This window comes from Eurosta solidaginis, chromosome X, assembly GCF_040869045.1.
Source record: "Eurosta solidaginis isolate ZX-2024a chromosome X, ASM4086904v1, whole genome shotgun sequence".
In the NCBI taxonomy this organism is placed as follows: Eukaryota; Metazoa; Arthropoda; class Insecta; order Diptera; family Tephritidae; genus Eurosta; species Eurosta solidaginis.
In genome coordinates this window covers 10,085,591-10,104,371 of record NC_090324.1, presented here as the reverse complement: position 1 = coordinate 10,104,371, position 18,781 = coordinate 10,085,591, and the positions used below count along the sequence as shown (strand labels likewise).

The 18,781-nt window shown below is 35.1% G+C and overlaps 1 protein-coding gene across 9 annotated transcripts in view; it reads left to right on the top strand.

Moving 5' to 3' along the window:
• Positions 1 to 18,781, top strand: part of Wnk (Wnk kinase) — a 1,618,425-nt gene that overhangs the window by 557,893 nt on the left and 1,041,751 nt on the right. The window lies entirely within an intron of this gene.

Sequence of the window (18,781 nt, the reverse complement as noted above, 5' to 3'; positions counted from 1 at the left end):
TTTGCGACGAGCCTTTTGGCAAATCCCCCTCGCAGAAAACTCCCGAGATTACACCTGTTTCAACGTCCCTAATCGTCCGCTTTACCGATACCGCGTTATGCCTTTCGGTCTTTGCAACGCCCCGCAAGCACTATGTCGCTTGATGGATCGTGTGATTCCACCAACACTAAAACACCAAGTATTCGTCTATTTGGACGATCTCTTAATAGTATCGGAAACATTCGATACCCACATTTCCGTTTTGTCCGACGTTGCTCATCATCTGAGGAAAGCAGGTTTACCATAAACGTCGAAAAGAGCAGATTCTGCATCAGGGAAGTGAAGCATCTCGGATATATAGTAGGTGATGTTATCTTGAAAACAGACCCTGACAAAGTTTCAGCGGTTACTAATTACCCAGTTCCAGCAAATGTCAAACAACTAAGGCGCTTTTTGTGCATGGCTGGGTGGTACAGGCGGTTTGTAGAGAACTTCGCGTCCATTACAACACCGTTAACTAATCTTTTGAGAGAGAGCAAACATTTTACGTGGAATGACGAAGCCCAAAAAGCATTTGACACTTTAAAGAATATGCTTTGTTCCGCGCCAGTGTTGGCCAGTCCTAACTATGAGATCGCTTTTATAATTCTATGTGACGCAAGCAAACTAGGCGTCGTTGCTGTTCTGTCCCAGAAAGATGCTGAGGTATTCAGGTGCCTAACGGCTACAAAAATTAAATAAGGCCCAAAGTAACTACAGTGATACCGAGTTGAAATGTCTTGCGTCTATCCTTAGTCTGAAAACTTTTTCCTCTGGTTTTAACTATAACCAAAATCACTTAAATCGTCATTCCTTCGAATTTTTCTGAAATTTAATTTAATTGGTTTCTATTCAACAGTACAGTTCGTGATCGGTATCTACGTTGAAAGTTATTATATTCCTTATAAAATAGTAACTTGTACTTATACAAAACAATTAAAAAAATTTTTTTTTTAGCCTGTTGTTATTGTTGTAGTGGTAATTCGCCCCGTTCAAGAGAGACCATAACCGCCCATAGTTGTCATCGAAATATCTTACTTCGACATGATTACGCTACATTGTCTTTATACTTGCTTGTCTTTATAACTAACTAATAGAAATCACAAAACTCATATTTCAAAACTTGTGTTTATGCGGTTTAGAATGTATTTTCTACGCAATATTCTATATATAAAAATAAGTGCACATTTTTGGTGTTACTTTATAACTTGACACCGGCTCCACCAAATTCAACAAAATTCTACAGTACATTTGGGCTATCATGTAGATGGTTTCTGTAAAGTTTGATTGAATTGGGTCGAGCGGTTCATGAGATATATTCCACCACGCTACGGCTACGTTTCGTACTGTAACGAATTTACTGCAAATCCTCTTATTTGCAACCTTCTGCCAAGTTCGAATCACTAAATTGTTGAATAAGTAACTCCACTATTTAATAATGCAAAATGGCCTTTATTAAAGTACCTCACAATAAATAACTCTACTATTGCCTGACAGATAGCGTGCTTAATCGAAACTGATTGCAGCGCCTCTACCGTGGTTGCCTTTTATACTCTTTGATTTCCTCGTTGCATCTTCTAGGCGCTTCCATTTCTAGAATTTAGTAGTTGGTTATGTAGTGCTAAAGTAAAATACATTAAAATAAATTGTAGATGGCAACCCTCTTTAGAAATGTGCAAGATGCAACCATACATCAGATGCACTTGGCATCACTAAAATTGTTAGAGTCGAGCAATGTGGAGAGTTTCTGATTGGTTGAAACTGCCGTTGTTCGACGCCATGATTTTATTTTTGACGCCATCATTAATTTCGTCGCTAAGCAACGTAAAGAAAAACTGCTGAGCTACAGAGTTGCGATAGCGGCAGTTTTTAGTTCTTAGTGAACCGGCACCTGATTAAGACGCGCAATTTTTTGGGAGCGCACAAAACAGTGGACAGTGGTGAAAAATAAAAAAGTACACTGTACCAGAAATTATAAAGTCTTGCAAATAAAGTTGATAGACAGAGTGAGCAAAGAAAAAAGAAAGTTTCTGTGAATATAGTTTAATTTAAAGAACAATGTAAAAGTTGTATTGAACTGAGAGTGAAAAGAACAAAGTTAAAATTAGAAAGAAACCAATAAAAATTTGAAAACTAAACAAACCTATTTTATTTAAAAATTAAGAAAAGGGAAAGTAGAAAGTGAGTGCGTTTGTGAGGCGGGAGCGCATTACAGCGCTAGTTTCCCCAGGGTCCATGATGGATCCTCCACATGGCGACCGTGGGCCGAAGCCCTGAAAATGCGGCGAGTGGCCGGAAGGAGGTAAGCCTCCCAACAGGCGTGGGCATTAAAAAAAAAATACCCACTTAAAATTTAAAATTTAAATTAAAAAAAAAAAAAAAAAATACACATACATACAAAGTTATAAAATCAAAAATTTACCAAAAAAAGTATAAAACACTAAAAACTATTACAAAAAATATAAAAATTTGAAAAATTACAAAAAAATACAAAATATACAAAAACCCTACAAAAAAATTTAAAAACATCAAAAATCTACAAAAAAAAACTACAAAAATTTAAAAGCCATTTACAAAAAAATATAAAAATTAAAAAAAAAAAAATTCTTACAAAAAAAATATAAAACATTAAAAAACTATTACAAAAAATATAAAAATTTGAAAAATTCCACAAAATACAAAACTTACAAAAACACTACAAAAAAAATTATATTTAAAATCTACAAAAAATTTAAAAACATTAAAAATCTACGGGAAAAATACAGAAATTTAAAAAAAAAACATTTACAAAATAAATTTTTTTTAAGGAAGATACAAAAAAAATTCAAAATTTAAAACCATTACATAAATCTGTAAAACTAAGAAAAATCTACAAAAAAAAAAATTTTTAAATCAGAAAATCAACAAAAAAAAATAAATATTAACACATTTAAAAATTCTTTTCGAAATTACCAAAAATGGTACATGGCAGTGGCGGTGGCTTATGGCAGTGGCGGTGGCTTATGGCAGTGGCTAGTGGAAAAATTTAGGTGAAAGACATTTAAAGAAAATATAAATAGATATAACACAAAAATATAATAAAAACGGAAATAATAAGAAAATTTCGGCATTATAATAAAACAAAAACTAAACCGCAGCAGAAGTAATAAAAGAAATTAGAAAGAAACTGGAAATGAAATTTTGAACTATGATATCAAAACCGAACTGTACCGAAAAAAACTAGTGGTAAAACGGAACTTTAGCCACGCCACCTTTGTAACGGCAAACCACCGTATACCATTAAATAGCGGAAAACAAGCGACGCCATCAGCATCAGAACACCAAGCAGCAGCAGCAGAAAAGGAAGCGCAGCAGCAGAACATACAGCGGTAAATCAAGCAAGCAGCATTGGTATGCCGAAATAAAACTTTTGATACATATTTTCATATTTAATAAATACATTTAAAAATTACATTTTTCAATTTTTATATCGAAGTTAAAATATATTTCATTCATTTTCAAAATTGGTATGGCGAAATAAAACTTTTGATACATATTTTCATATTTAATAAATACATTTAAAAATTACATTTTTCAATTTTTATATCGAAGTTAAAATATATTTCATTCATTTTCAAAATTATTATAAAAATATTTTGCATTATAGTCAAAATTAAATTGCCTACAAAAAAAAAAAAAAAAAAAAAAAAAAATTTATTAAAACTCACATACTCATATATACATATATGTGTAAAACCATAGGTAGGCACTGTAGAACAGGGTCGGACAAAAACTGAAGAAAAAAAAAATTTTTAATCCATTCGATCTTTTCGTTATTCAAACAATGGTGGTTCAATAAATTTTCATAAAAGTTTTCATTAGTTTAATCCCACTCTGCCCTACAGTGGGCTCCATCAACACAAAAATACAAAAAAAAATTTTTCTTTTCGTAAGCGGTGCGTCCGCGTAAAAATATGACATACATTTTTTTTCAAACCCCGGTGCGTCTGAGGACATTTATAATAAAATTTTGGAAAGATGCGGTGCGCCCGTATCTATAAAAATAAAAACAAGACAATTTTGATAAAAGCGGTGCGTCCGTTTAAAGCCTGTACAAAAATATTTGCCATTCTATAATATTTGCATTTAAATTCAAATAAAATTATAACTTTGCCATACATTTCTAATTCAAAATTTTTTTTCACATTCTGTACAATTAAAAATTCGTACATTTCAATAAATATATTCGTAAACAATCAACATCTTTTAAATTGCATGTGAATCCCAATTCCCATTCCCGTTTTACATGAAAAATTTTCAGCTAATTCCAATCATTGGATTTGGATTTGCGGACAACAAAAGCGTAAAGTATTTCTTTAATCTTTCTTTTCATTAACTAATCACTAACTTTAGTATTTCAATAAAATTCACTAACTAAAGTTTTTTTGCTATAAGTATTCGCTAACCAATTGTATAATTATAACTAAAATCTAAAAGCCTTCAAAACTACATACTTTCACAAATTTCTTTTAAAATATTTTCATAAATTCCCTTTAAGAATACTTTCATAATTTTCTTTTGAGCTCAACTCAACCCGTTCCAATTTAAAAAAAAATAATAAATGTAAGGCGCGATAACCTCCGAAGAGATCTAAGGCCGAGCTTCTCTTCCAATTTGCATCGTGCTCCTCTTGATTTTTCCCTACAAATTGGCCGGACGGGACCTACATGTTTTATGCCGACTCCGAACGGCATCTGCAAGGCAGATGAGTTTTCAATGAGAGCTTTTCATGGCAGAAATACAATCGGAGCGCTTGCCAGACACTGCCGAGGGGCGACCCCGCTTAGAAAAATTTTCTTCTAATTGAAAAATCTTATTTCTAAAATTTTGATGTTGCTTTGCCCGGGAGTTGAACCCAGGGCATACGGTGTGATAGGCGGAGCACGCTACCATCACACCACGGTGGCCGCCCGTTCCAATTTAATTTCTTTAAATTCAATTTCTATTCAATCTTCATAAACAAATTCCACATATCTTGCAACAAAAATTTTAATATTTTGTCTATTCGTTTCAACGCGTATGGACCTAAGAAGCGGGAGGATTGTTTCTAAAGATTCCCATCCGAGTTCAAGTTCCAAAAATTCAGAGCAAAATTTAGATTCCGAAAACTCAGAGCAAGATATAGATTCCAATAATTCAGATTCTGATTCATCTTCAAGTGCATCGTCAACTGATACCTTAACAAGTGAAAATAATTATAAATTATCCCTGAGTGCAGATTTTTTAGGATTTGCTGATCAACCCGTAATTCCAAATTCTAGTTTTTCTATTCTAACTCCGGTTCTTAACGTTACAACCATGGCCACAATCGAGGAGAAAAAATCGTTTATTAATACTTGCGCCTCGATTATGCGAGACAACTACAGTGGAGACCCGTTAGCACTTGGCTCGTTTATAAATAAAGTTGAATTAATGGAAGTATTCTCTAACGAAAACTTAACTCCTACTTTTATTGCATTTTTAAAATCCAAGCTCGAAGGCAAAGCTCGCGAAGCCCTACCAACGCATATAGAATCTGTCAACCAAATTAAAGAAGCGCTATGTAGTGAAATTAGGCCAGACAACTCCGAAAGTTGTCGCGGGAAAAATTGCAGCCTTAAGAGTAACCAATAACAACTTTTCAGAATTTTCAAAGCAGGTAGAAGAGCTTTCTGGACTCGTTAGAGCGATGTCTAATCATTGAAGGTATGACGAAGGCAAAAGCCCATGAGATGGCAGTTGAACAACCATTAGCGTTTGTAGATTAAACAGTAGGTCAGATATGGTGAAATCAATCCTTGCGTCAACAACCTTCAAAGACTCAAAGGACGTAGTAGCAAAAATGATTATAGAGCGAGATCAGGAAGTTAAAGAGCGACAAGTGTTAGCGTTTTGGTCACGTCCAATAAGATATAATAATTTCCGTGGGAATTATAGAGGCAACAGTAATTTCAGATACAACAATAATAGTAATTTTCGATTTAACAATATCGCAAATAGGCAACACAATAATACAAATTTCCGAAATAACAATTATAACAGAGGCAATAATCGCAATTACAATAGAGGCAATAGCAATTCCAACCATAACAATAATAATCGGTCCGGAAATAACAGAAATTCCAATAATCAGGGTTCAAATTCTAGAAATTCAGCCAATGTTCGTTCTTTAAATGCCGAAGCCCCTCAGGCGCGAACACTGAGGGAGCAGGAGCAATTCGACTAAATATTTCTCAGTCAATATATTGTCTAAATTTAAATTTTTCCGATTTCGTCGAAGTCGCTTGTAGCGATTCACATAAAATATGTTCTTTTCTAGTAGATTCACAGGCAGACATTTCACTAATAAAAATTTCCAGTTTGGCAAACGATGTAGAAGTAGACAATAGTAACGTAATAAATATAACAGGCGTAACAACAGACACGGTAACAACACTAGGAACAGTTAATACAAGTATAATCGCATCAAATACCTTTTTTCCTCTGACTCTTCACGTTGTCAATGACAACTTTAATATTCCTTCGGACGGTATAATAGGGAAAGATTTTCTAAAAACGAACAAATGCATAATCAATTATGCTAATGACACAATTACATTCGGACAAGGGACAGAAAAGGTAAATGTTTCAATTTTGCATAGCACTTCAACAAATACTCTTGTAATTCCACCAAGATGCGAAGTTTTTCGTGTTTTTAGTTTGGAAAATTCGACAAGTCCAGTTTTTGTTGATTCTCAGGAACTTTGTAACGGTGTTTTCACAGCAAAATGTATCGTTGATACAAAAAATCCAATAATAAAAGTTATCAACACCACCGACGAGGTCAAGTACGTAAAAGATTTCAATATTCAAACCGAAGACATTAAAAACTTCAATGTCTATCGAATAAATGATACACCTATCGATAAAAAACGTATAGAAGAGCTTAAATCAATTTTGGCAAAACAAATGCCTTCTTACGCTAAAAAGAAATTACTTGATTTATGTTTGAAATATTCTGATATTTTTGCATTAAAAACCGACTTAATGACGCTTAATCATTTCTACGAACAAAAACTTAGATTAACTGACAAAACCCCTGTCTATATTAAAAATTACCGTTTGCCATACACACAACGCGAAGAAATAAATAAACAAGTCGAAAACCTATTACAGAATGATTTAATCGAACCTAGTTTTTCAAATTATAACAGTCCTTTAATTTTGGTACCGAAAAAAGATCCAACGGGCAAAAAGTCGTATCGTATGTGCGTAGATTTCAGAGCAGTCAATAAAAAGCTTATAGCCGACAAATTTCCAGTAGCACGCGTTGATGACATACTCGACAATCTTGGCAGAGCCAAATACTTTTCAACTTTAGATCTTTTTTCTGGTTTTCACCAAATACCCCTTCACCCTAAATCTAGAGATGTAACTTCTTTCAGTACAGACCGAGGAGCTTTTCGTTGGAAAGTTTTACCTTTCGGGTTAAATATTGCACCAAACTCATTTTCTCGTATGATGTCAATAGCATTTTCAGGCATTTCACCAAATCAAGCTTTTATGTATATTGACGACGTTATCGTCATTGGTTGTAGCGAGACACACCACCTTAAAAATTTAGAAAAAGTTTTCGAAACGTGTAGAAAGTTTAATTTAAAGCTGAATCCAAACAAATGCAATTTCCTTCGTTCCGAAGTAACTTTTCTAGGCCATAAATGCACGTCAAAAGGTTTGCTGCCAGATGATTCGAAAATAGACGCAATTAAAAGGTATACTAAGCCAAAAGACAAAGATGCGGTTAGGCGATTTGTCGCCTTTGCAAATTATTACAGGCGATTTATACCGAATTTTGCGTCACTGGCAGCGCCTTTAAATCGTTTAAATAGGAAAAAAATTGAATTTGTTTGGGACGAAGCGTGCGAAAACGCTTTCGAAAATTTAAAACAAGCATTAATGTCTCCTCAACTACTACAATACCCTGACTTCACAAAAGAATTTATAATTACAGTAGATGCTTCTAAGAGTGGGTGTGGCGCTATATTAAGCCAAAAGCACGGTGATAACGATTTACCAATTTGTTTCGCGTCAAAATCTCTTAATAAAGCAGAACAGAAAAAAGCAATTATCGAATTAGAACTCCTAGCAATACATTTCGCTATAAAGCATTTTCGTCCAGATGTTTACGGTACAAATTTCACAGTAAAATCTGATCATAGACCACTAGTTTATCTTTTTAACATGAAAGACCCTTCCTCTAAACTTTCTAGAATTCGATTAGAACTGTCAGAATATAAATTTACGATTGAATATATAAAAGGAAAATCTAACGTTGTGGCTGATGCTCTTTCACGCATTAGTATAGACGAAATAAAAGAATCTACAAAGCATGTTTTAGCAGTCCAAACGCGATCACAAACCAAACAAAAGGATTTACAAAATAAAGACGATAATTTTACTGATACTTTTTGCGAAACGCCTAAAGTACAAGTTTATGACAAATTTTCATACAATTTTTCAAAAAAGATACCGCGAATAAAGTCGACTATACAATTTAATAAAAATAATGAGATCTCCAATATACAAATTTATGCGCATTTAAAACATAAAAAACTAAATTTACTTAATTTTGTGAATGCTAACGAAAAAACAAATTTAGATGAGTTATTTTCGAGGCTTGAAAAAGCAGCCGGCAGTCACAATATTAAGCAGTTAGAATGGCCAAAAAATGATATATTTTTCAAAGAATTTTCGATTACAATTTTAAAATCAGCGGTAATAAAATTTTAAAATCATTGCAAATAATACTAACAGACTCTGAAGAAACTGTAACAGAAACAGAGCAAAAACAAAAACTTATGACAATTTATCATGAGGACCCTTTGTTAGGCGGTCATTGCGGTACAAAACGATTATATTCCAAATTAAGAACAAAATACTATTAGAAAAATATGACAAGAGACATTGCGAAATTTGTCAAAAATTGCAATAAATGCCTTTTAAATAAAGCAAAACCCAAAACAAAGGAAAACCTTGTTTTGACTCCAACCCCCTGCAAACCCTTTGACATAATAATTGTCGATACAATAGGTCCACTTCCGGAATCCAAATATGGTAACAAGTTCGCTGTTACTATGATTTGTGACTTTTCTAAATACCTGGTAACAGTAGCTGTACCAGATAAATCAGCAAAAACTATTGCTTGCGCTATTTTTGAAACCTTTATATTAACATATGGTACAATGAAAGCTATTAGATCCGATTTAGGAACGGAATATAAAAACGAATTATTCTCTGAATTGACAAAACTTTTAAAGATTGATCATGGTTTCTCAACAGCTTACCACCACGAAACTGCTGGTGCTGTTGAAAGAAATCATAGAGTCTTTAACGAATACTTGCGTGCATATCTAAACGAAACGTATTCAGATTGGGATACATATTTAAAATACTTTACATTTTTACACAATACTACAAGTAGTTCGGTTTTTGATAATAAATTTGCTCCCTTTGAATTAATATTTGGCAGAAAAACTACAATGCCACATGAATTGCAAAAAGAGCAAATTGATCCGATCTATAACGTAGAAAATTACGCAAAAGAGCTTAAGTTTAGAATGCAAACATCGCATAAAATGGCAAAAAATTTGATTAATAAGCATAAGATTAGTAATAAAGACTTATACGATAAAACAGCTAAGCCTTTAGAAATTAAAATTAATGATAAAGTTTTAGTAGAAACAGAACCTAGGAATAAACATAAAAATATATACCAAGGTCCCTACATAGTAAAGAATATTGATGGGCCAAATGTAACTATTTGTGAGATAAGTAAAGAAAACGAAAAAATTGTACACAAAAATCGAGTACAAAAAATTAATTAATCTAATAATCTATTATTAATCATATAAATATATTTTAAAACCGCCAATGAAGGCTAAAAAAAAAAAAAAAATGTAACAAACAAATATACATTTAATTAGGTAGATTTTACAATAAGAAAAAAAAAAGTTTACTTCAACCATTAAATTCAATATTTTAAACTAACTTTTATATATTTCACCTTATTCAAAATATTACTTTCATTTTTAATCACCTTTTTAGAAGTTGCACTGCGATGAACGAATGAGTCCCGGGTTAGAACACCCTAATGCTAGCAAACTCCTTCGTTCATAACATTACAACAACATATTAAAGCCTAAAGAAGAATGTGGCAAGATTAATTACTAATCTTACCAAATTCTTCTTTTCTAAAGGGGGAAGATGTAGTGCCAAAGTAAAATACATTAAAATAAATTGTAGATGGCAACCCTCTTTAGAAATGTGCAAGATGCAACCATACATCAGATGCACTTGGCATCACTAAAATTGTTAGAGTCGAGCAATGTGGAGAGTTTCTGATTGGTTGAAACTGCCGTTGTTCGACGCCATGATTTTATTTTTGACGCCATCATTAATTTCGTCGCTAAGCAACGTAAAGAAAAACTGCTGAGCTACAGAGTTGCGATAGCGGCAGTTTTTAGTTTTTAGTGAACCGGCACCTGATTAAGACGCGCAATTTTTTGGGAACGCACAAAACAGTGGACAGTGGTGAAAAATAAAAAAGTACACTGTACCAGAAATTATAAAGTCTTGCAAATAAAGTTGATAGACAGAGTGAGCAAAGAAAAAAGAAAGTTTCTGTGAATATAGTTTAATTTAAAGAACAATGTAAAAGTTGTATTGAACTGAGAGTGAAAAGAACAAAGTTAAAATTAGAAAGAAACCAATAAAAATTTGAAAACTAAACAAACCTATTTTATTTAAAAATTAAGAAAAGGGAAAGTAGAAAGTGAGTGCGTTTGTGAGGCGGGAGCGCATTAGAGCGCTAGTTTCCCCAGGGTCCAAGATGGATCCTCCACAGTTATCTGTTTTAATTATAACTACAGATGTCGTGTATAGCTTTCATATGCGCGTGTGTTTGTGAGCAAAACTTCCACAATTACATTGCATATCTCAGATAAGATATCTGCATGTGTTTGTGCGTTGTTTCTCCCTGCGTATACGTACATATTTGTAGTCATAATGATTGAATTATTGATGTGACTTGAATCATCGGCTTAGAGATGATAGAATCCCTTGGTGCTGCTAATATTCGTTACAATACCAATAGATGATGCTTATTTGCATATTTGCGTTATTTCATGAAATGGAATAGGTGGTGGTTATTTCCATTTTGCATTATTCAATGGAATTGACGTTTCTAGAATTATAATTTGACGTTCGGCATTTCTCAAGTGAAAACCAAACGAAAAAAAGAAGTAATTTGTTTGGTTTTTTTTCATAAAAACTGAAAAAAAAAATAAATGAACTGGATTTAAGTAAATTCGGTATATGCTGTGCTTCAATTTGGTGAGTAATGTCCCACTAAATTTATTAAGTGTGATTTTGTTGTGTCAAAGAAACAACATTGTAATAGAATTGCGGTGCTTTTCTTCAGAAACAACCATGAATACAGTTGAAATAATCTTGGAAATTGCTGACCGACTGCATTCTGATGAAGATGTCATACATTTCGCATCGGCAAATTCTTTTTTGGCTGGGATTTTGGCGACAAGAATTCAAGAGTATCGAGTTCATGGCATTTTTTACGACGAAGCGTTGATGAGTATCCCTGACTACCGCGAAAATTTTGAGATCATCTGCATACAGTAAATAATTTGCAAATAAAAAGCAACTACTTATGTCGTTGATGAAAAGAACAAATAGTAGAGGGCCTAGAACGCTTCCTTGCGGGACACCGGATGAAGCAATGAAATGTTCTGACGAAACACCATCGATAGTAACAATACAGCGTCTATTAGAGAGGCATGATTGTGTCCATTTCAAAAAGCAGGAATGGAAACCCATATGAGTAAGCTTTCCAAGTAGTACTCTGTGACAAACTTTGTCAAAGGCCTTCGAGAAGTCTGTATATACGCAGTCAACCTGGAATCCCGCTGAGAAAGCAGTATGACAGTAATCTACAAATAAAGCTGAAATCGTGGCTGTGGATCGCCCAGACACAAACCCAGATTTGGCAAACGAGAGATTTGGTTGCAAAATACAGGTTATCTTTTACAATGCACTCAAAAAGCTTAGAAATGGTAGAGAGCTTTGAGATAGGTCTATAATTGCGAACATCGTTTTTCTTACCTGATTTTAAGATTGGGACTATGTGAGCAACTTTCCAATCATTAATGAAGGTTCCTGAAGCAAGAGATTTATTGAAAATAATTTTCAATGGTGCAATTAGAGCAGGGCATTTTATTAAAAGGAGTGCCGACAGGCCATCAACATCGGTTTGAGAAGACGGCTTAAGTGTGGCAAGCCCTTTGGCAATGTCTTCTGAAGATAGGGTAAGATACCAAAAATTAAGCTGTGAGAAATTTGAAGAAAAGCTTGATGAGGGGACATCATTTTTAGTAGTAAAATTAGACTTAAAAAAGTTAGCAAACATATTAGCTACATCATTGGGCCCATCAGCAAACTGATCATCAAGAAACATTGACTTTGGAATAAAAGAGCGTGATCTTTTTGATTTGATAAACGTCCAAAAATATTTCGGATTACTTTTAATACTCCACTCGGCGCCGCGAATGAATTTATTGTACAGATATTTATCTAGGCGATTGAACTCGACAGCAAAGTTTTTATGTTTATAATAAAAATATATATTATTAGTGAGCAGAAAACGTTTGTGAAATTTGTTTCTTAGGTTTCTAAGCTTTTTTTAAATCTTTTGTGTACCATGGGATACTATGTGGTCGCTTCTTTTTAATGAATATATTCTTCATACGGTGGATGGCCACCGTGGTGTGATGGTAGCGTGCTCCGCCTACCTCACCGTATGCCCTGGGTTCGCACCCCGGGCAAAGCAACATCAAAAAAAAAATTTTATAAATAAGGCTTTTAAATTAGAAAAAGAATTTTCTAAGCGGGGTAGCCCCTCGGCAGTGTTTGGCAAGCGCTCCGGGTGTATTTCTGCCATGAAAAGCTCTCAGTGAAAACTCATCTGCCTTGCAGATGCCGTTCGGAGTCGGCATAAAACATGTAGGTCCCGTCCGGCCAATTTGTAGGGAAAATCAAGAGGAGCACGACGCAAATTGGAAACGAAGCTCGGCCTTAGATCTCTTCGGAGGTTATCGCGCCTTACATTTATTTTTTTTTTATTCTTCATACAGAACTCATGCATAAATGCTTTGAAGTTGGAAAAGCACTCATCGACACTTGAATTTGCTATTAGGACATTCCAGTTGACATCCAATAATAAACTATTGAGATTCACAAAATCACAGGTGTCATATTTGAAAATGATTTTATCATTAGTATTTAGAAAAGTCGGAAGGTATTCATAAGACTCAACGCTTAGAGTTATGGCCTTATGATGTTTATCACATTGACTCATGGGCGACATGCACTCAGAAATAACGTAGTTAATATTATAGTCACAAATATGAGATCTAAGATTTTGCCTAGCTCGTTAAAAAATAAATTGATTTGCTTCAAATTAACATTTAAAATACAGTCTATAAGATAAGTCTCGTGAGAGGCTGTTACATTAGATGGCATGAGACAACAGTTATCAGTCCAGTGGACGTTACTCAAGTGAAAATCACCTAAAATACATAAGTTATCATCTAATACATTGTTTTCGACAAGCGATGTGATATTGTCAGCATGCATTTTATAAAGTTCAAAATCACTACTAGGAGGAATGTATGAAGCTACAATATAGAGCGATCCGGACCTGGAAGAGCCTTTTAAACAGACACATAGCTGGTCAATCAAAGATTCGTCATTTAATAGAGTAATTAAGCTGGCAGGGTACTTGCGTTTCACTGCGATAAGAACGCCTCCACCTCTGCGAAAGCCAGTCTTGGAAGGATCTCGGTCTTTACGGAAGACATCGTAGGCGTTTAAATCGAAGAATTCACCAATGAAAATATCAGAGTTTAACCACGTCTGGACTATGACAATAATATTAACGTCCATTTGGGCGCAGAATGAGCTAACAATGTGGGATTTAGTTCTTAAACCGGAAATATTTTGAAAGTAGGTCTTAAGACTAGAAGAAGCGATAGAGGACGTAGGACATTGTACATTTGTAAAATCTCTAGCAGCTGGGTTTTGTCTGTTCCCAACCCTGGCTTTTGGAATAAAGGCTTGATCCTGAAATGTTTAGGCCATAGTGACTCATTAAGGACCATAGCGCCATAATCTGTTGGTACGCCAAGTTTAAAATTTAAAAACTTTCGCTCAGTATTTTCGTGTTCACCTTTTCTAAGAAGTTTGAAACACATTAGCTCCTCCACACTAATGTCAGTTTTATGAGAGACGTATTTAATAATATCATCCTTAGTAACAGAAGCTTCGAAAGAAGATAAATGAAGCCAAGATTTGCGAACAGCAACATTAAGATCATTGTTGTTGTTCGAACCAAATACAACACCTGACTTATTATACCTTTCATGAACATGAAATGGTATATTAACTTTGGTCCGATGGTTGTAACGTTGAGAAATATAGAAGATAGACTCACCATTAAGTATACCGAATTGATCAGGGCGACGAACTGAGTTGATATAGCCATCTGTCTGTTTGAACGTAAACTAGTCCCTCAAATTTTGAGATATTTCAATGAAATTTGGCACAAGGATGTATTTTGGTATTATATTAGACATTTGTCGGATACGGTAGGATCGGACCACTATAACATATATCTCCCATACAACCGATCGTTCAGATAAGACGATTTTGGTCATTCCTGCCGCAATTTAGAAAGTATAAACGTGAAACTCGGTGATATATATTTTAATATATCATAGAAGATTTTCTGAAAAAATCACTTTGATCGGAGCTATATCTAGTATATATCCCATACAACCGATCATTCAGATAGAAAGATTTTTGGCAATTTCTCCCTTAATTTCCGATATAAAAACGTTAAACTTGGTGATATTTATTCTAATATATCAAAGAAGATTTAATGAAAAAATCATTTCGATCGGAGCTATATATAATATATATCCCATACAATCGATCGTTCAGATATGGGGGTTTTTTGCCATTTTTATACTCAGTTGAGCAGAGCTCACAGAGTATATTAACTTTGATTGGATAACGGTTGGTTATACAGGTATAAAGGAATCGAGATAGATATAGACTTCCATATATCAAAATCATCAGGATCGAAAAAAAAATTTGATTGAGCCATGTCCGTCCGTTAACACGATAACTTGAGTAAATTTTGAGGTATCGTGATGCACTCATCTCAGATCGCTATTTAAAATGAACGATATCGGACTATAACCACGCCCATTTTTTCGATATCGAAAATTTCGAAAAACCGAAAAAATTCGATAATTCATTGCCAAAGGCGGATAAAGCGATGAAACTTGGTAGATGGGTTGAAGTTATGACGCAGAATAGAAACTTCGTAAGATTTTGTACAATGGGCGTGGCACCGCCCACTTTTACAAGAAGGTAATTTAAAAGTTTTGCAAGCTGTAATTTGGCAGTCGTTGAAGATATCATGATGAAATTTGGCAGGAACGTTACTACTATTACTATATTTGCGCTAAATAAAAATTAGCAAAATTGGATGAAGAACACGCCCACGTTTTAAAAAAAAAAATTTTTTAATTCCAATTTTAACAAAAAATTTAATATCTTTACTGTATATAAGTAAACTAAGTCAAAATTCAACTCCAGTAATGATATGATGCAACAAAATACAAAAATAAAAGAAAATTTCAAAATGGGCGTGGCTCCGCCCATTTTCATTTAGTTTGTCTAGAATACTTTTAATGCCATAAGTCGAACAAAAATTTACCAATCCTTGTTAAATTGGGTAGAGGCATAGATTCTATGACGGTAACTGTTTTCTGTGAAAATGGGCGAAATCGGTGGAAGCCACGCCCAGTTTTTATACACAGTCCACCGTCTGGCCTTCCGCTCGGCCGTTAACACAATAACTTGAGCAAAAACCGATGTATCTTTACTAAACTTAGTCCACGTACTTATCTGAACTCACTTTATCTTGGTATAAAAAATGACCGAAATCCGACCATAACCACGCCCACTTTATCGATATCGAAAATTACGAAAAATGAAAAAAATGCCAAAATTCTATACCAAATACGAAAAAAGGGATGAAACATGGTAATTGGATTGGTTTATTGACGCAAAATATAACTTTGGAAAAAACTTTGTAGAATGGGTGTGACACCTACCATATTAAGTAGAAGAAAGTGAAAAAGTGCTACAAGGCGAAATCAACAGCATTTGGAATCTTGGCAGGAATATTGTTAGTGGTATTGCATATATAAATAAATTAGAAGTACCCGACAGATGATTTTCTGGATCACCTGGTCCACATTTTGGTCGATATCGCGAAAACGCCTTCACATATACATCTAAGGGCCACTCGCTTTTAAAACCCTCATTAATACCTTTAATTTGATATCCATATCGTACAAACACATTCTAGAGTCACCTCTGGCCCACCCTAATAGCGATATCTCGAAAAGGCGTCCACCTATAGACCTATTGCCCACTCCCTCTTAAAATGCTCAGTAACACCTTTCGTTATTTACCCATATCGTACAAACATTCTAGAGTCACCCCTGGCCCACCCTAATGGCGATATCTCAAAAAGGCGTCCACCTATAGACCTAATGCCCACTCCCTCTTAAAATGCTCAGTAACACCTTTCGTTTGATACCCATATCGTACAAACATTCTAGAGTCACCCCTGACCCACTCTAATGGCGATATCTCGAAAAGGCGTCCACCTATAAACCTAATGCCCACTCCCTCCTAAAATGCTCAGTAACACCTTTCGTTTGATACCCATATCGTACAAACATTCTAGAGTCACCCCTGGCCCACCCTAATGGCGATATCTCGAAAAGGTGTCCACCTATAGTCCTAAAGCCCACTCCCTCTTAAAATGCTCAGTAACATCTTTCGTTTGATACCCATATCGTACAAACATTCTAGAGTCACTCTTGGTCCACCTTTATGGCGATATCTCGAAAAGGCGTGCACCTATAGAACTAAGGATTACTCCCTTTTAAAATACTCATTACAACCTTTCATTTGATACCCATATCGTACAAACACATTCTAGAGTCACCCTGGCCCACCCTAATGACGATATCTCGAAAAGGCGTCCACCTATAGACCTAATGCCCACTCCCTCTTAAAATACTCAGTAACACCTTTCGTTTGATACCCATATCGTACAAACATTCTAGAGTCACCCTTGGTCCACCTTTATGGCGATATCTGGAAAAGGCGTCCACCTATAGACCTAAGGATTACTACCTTTTAAAATACTCATTACCACCTTTCATTTGATACCCATATCGTACAAACACATTCTAGAGTCACCCCTGCCCACCCTAATGGCGATATCTCGAAAAGGCGTCCACCTATAGACCTAAAGTCCACTCCCTCTTAAAATGCTCAGTAACACCTTTCGTTTGATACCCATATCGTACAAACATTCTAGAGTCGCCCCTGGCCCATCCTAATGGCGATATCTCGAAAAGGCGTCCACCTATAGAACTAAGGATTACTCCCTTTTAAAATACTCATTACCACCTTTCATTTGATACCCATATCGTACAAACACATTCTAGAGTCACCCCTGGCCCACCTTAATGGCGATATCTCGAAAAGGCGTCCACCGATAGACCTAAGGCCCGCTCCCTCTTAAAATGCTCAGTAACACCTTTCATTTGATACCCATATCGTACAAACAAATTCTAGAGTCAGCCCTGGTCCACCTTTATGGCGATATCCCTAAATGGCGTCCATCCATAGAACTATGGCCTACTCTCTCTTAAAATACTCTTTAATACCTTCCATTTGATACACATGTCATACAACCACATTCCAGGGTTACCCTAGGTTCATTTTCCTACCTGGTGATTTTCCTTATTTTGTCTCCATAGCTCTCAACTGAGTATGTCATGTTCGGTTGCACCCGAACTTAGCCTTCCTTACTTGTTTATTTTATATTTATCTTAAAAATCGTTTAGGTATCTACATCTGTTCACTATATAATTCTTATCTTATACATCCTATTATTTGGAGATTACGGACGGGATAAGATTATTGTTCAGCCCCATTCATGAAAGGTATGAAGTCTTCGGCACAGCCGAAGACAGTCCCATCCTTACTTGTTTCGCTTTCGGTTATTCACTTGTCTCCTCCTAGAGTACGTTGGTTTGTTGTTGTTGGACCCATCACTCACATTATTAACATTTTCATTAGATATTGAGTTCTTGTTATTCAGCGAGGTAGCGAGTGCAGTATCAATATTTTGTTGATTGCAAATAGGACTAGGCAAAACAGGCGATAACCCATCAGCATAGGCTTGATGAAGAGAATCGGGTTGGTAACATTGTGGCTGCTGTAATATCAGCAAGATAGTCGGGAGAACCGAGTTTCTCAATTAATTTAACAAAGAATGGATGGTATACTTACCACTTTAATAGACCGTTTGCAGTTGAATCCTCCACATCCACAGCCACAGCCGGCACAAACCAGCCCTAATACTAGCCCTGACGCTTTTGCCCAGCAAGCCCCAAATCAGCGTAACCGATCAACACCCGTCTGGCCTAGGGAGATACCAAGCTTTAACCAAAACACAAATAATTTTCACCATCAAATTGACCAATTTCGGTTTAGTGATTTGTCCAGTGTGCCAAACTCAGGAAGAATCGCGCAATTGATT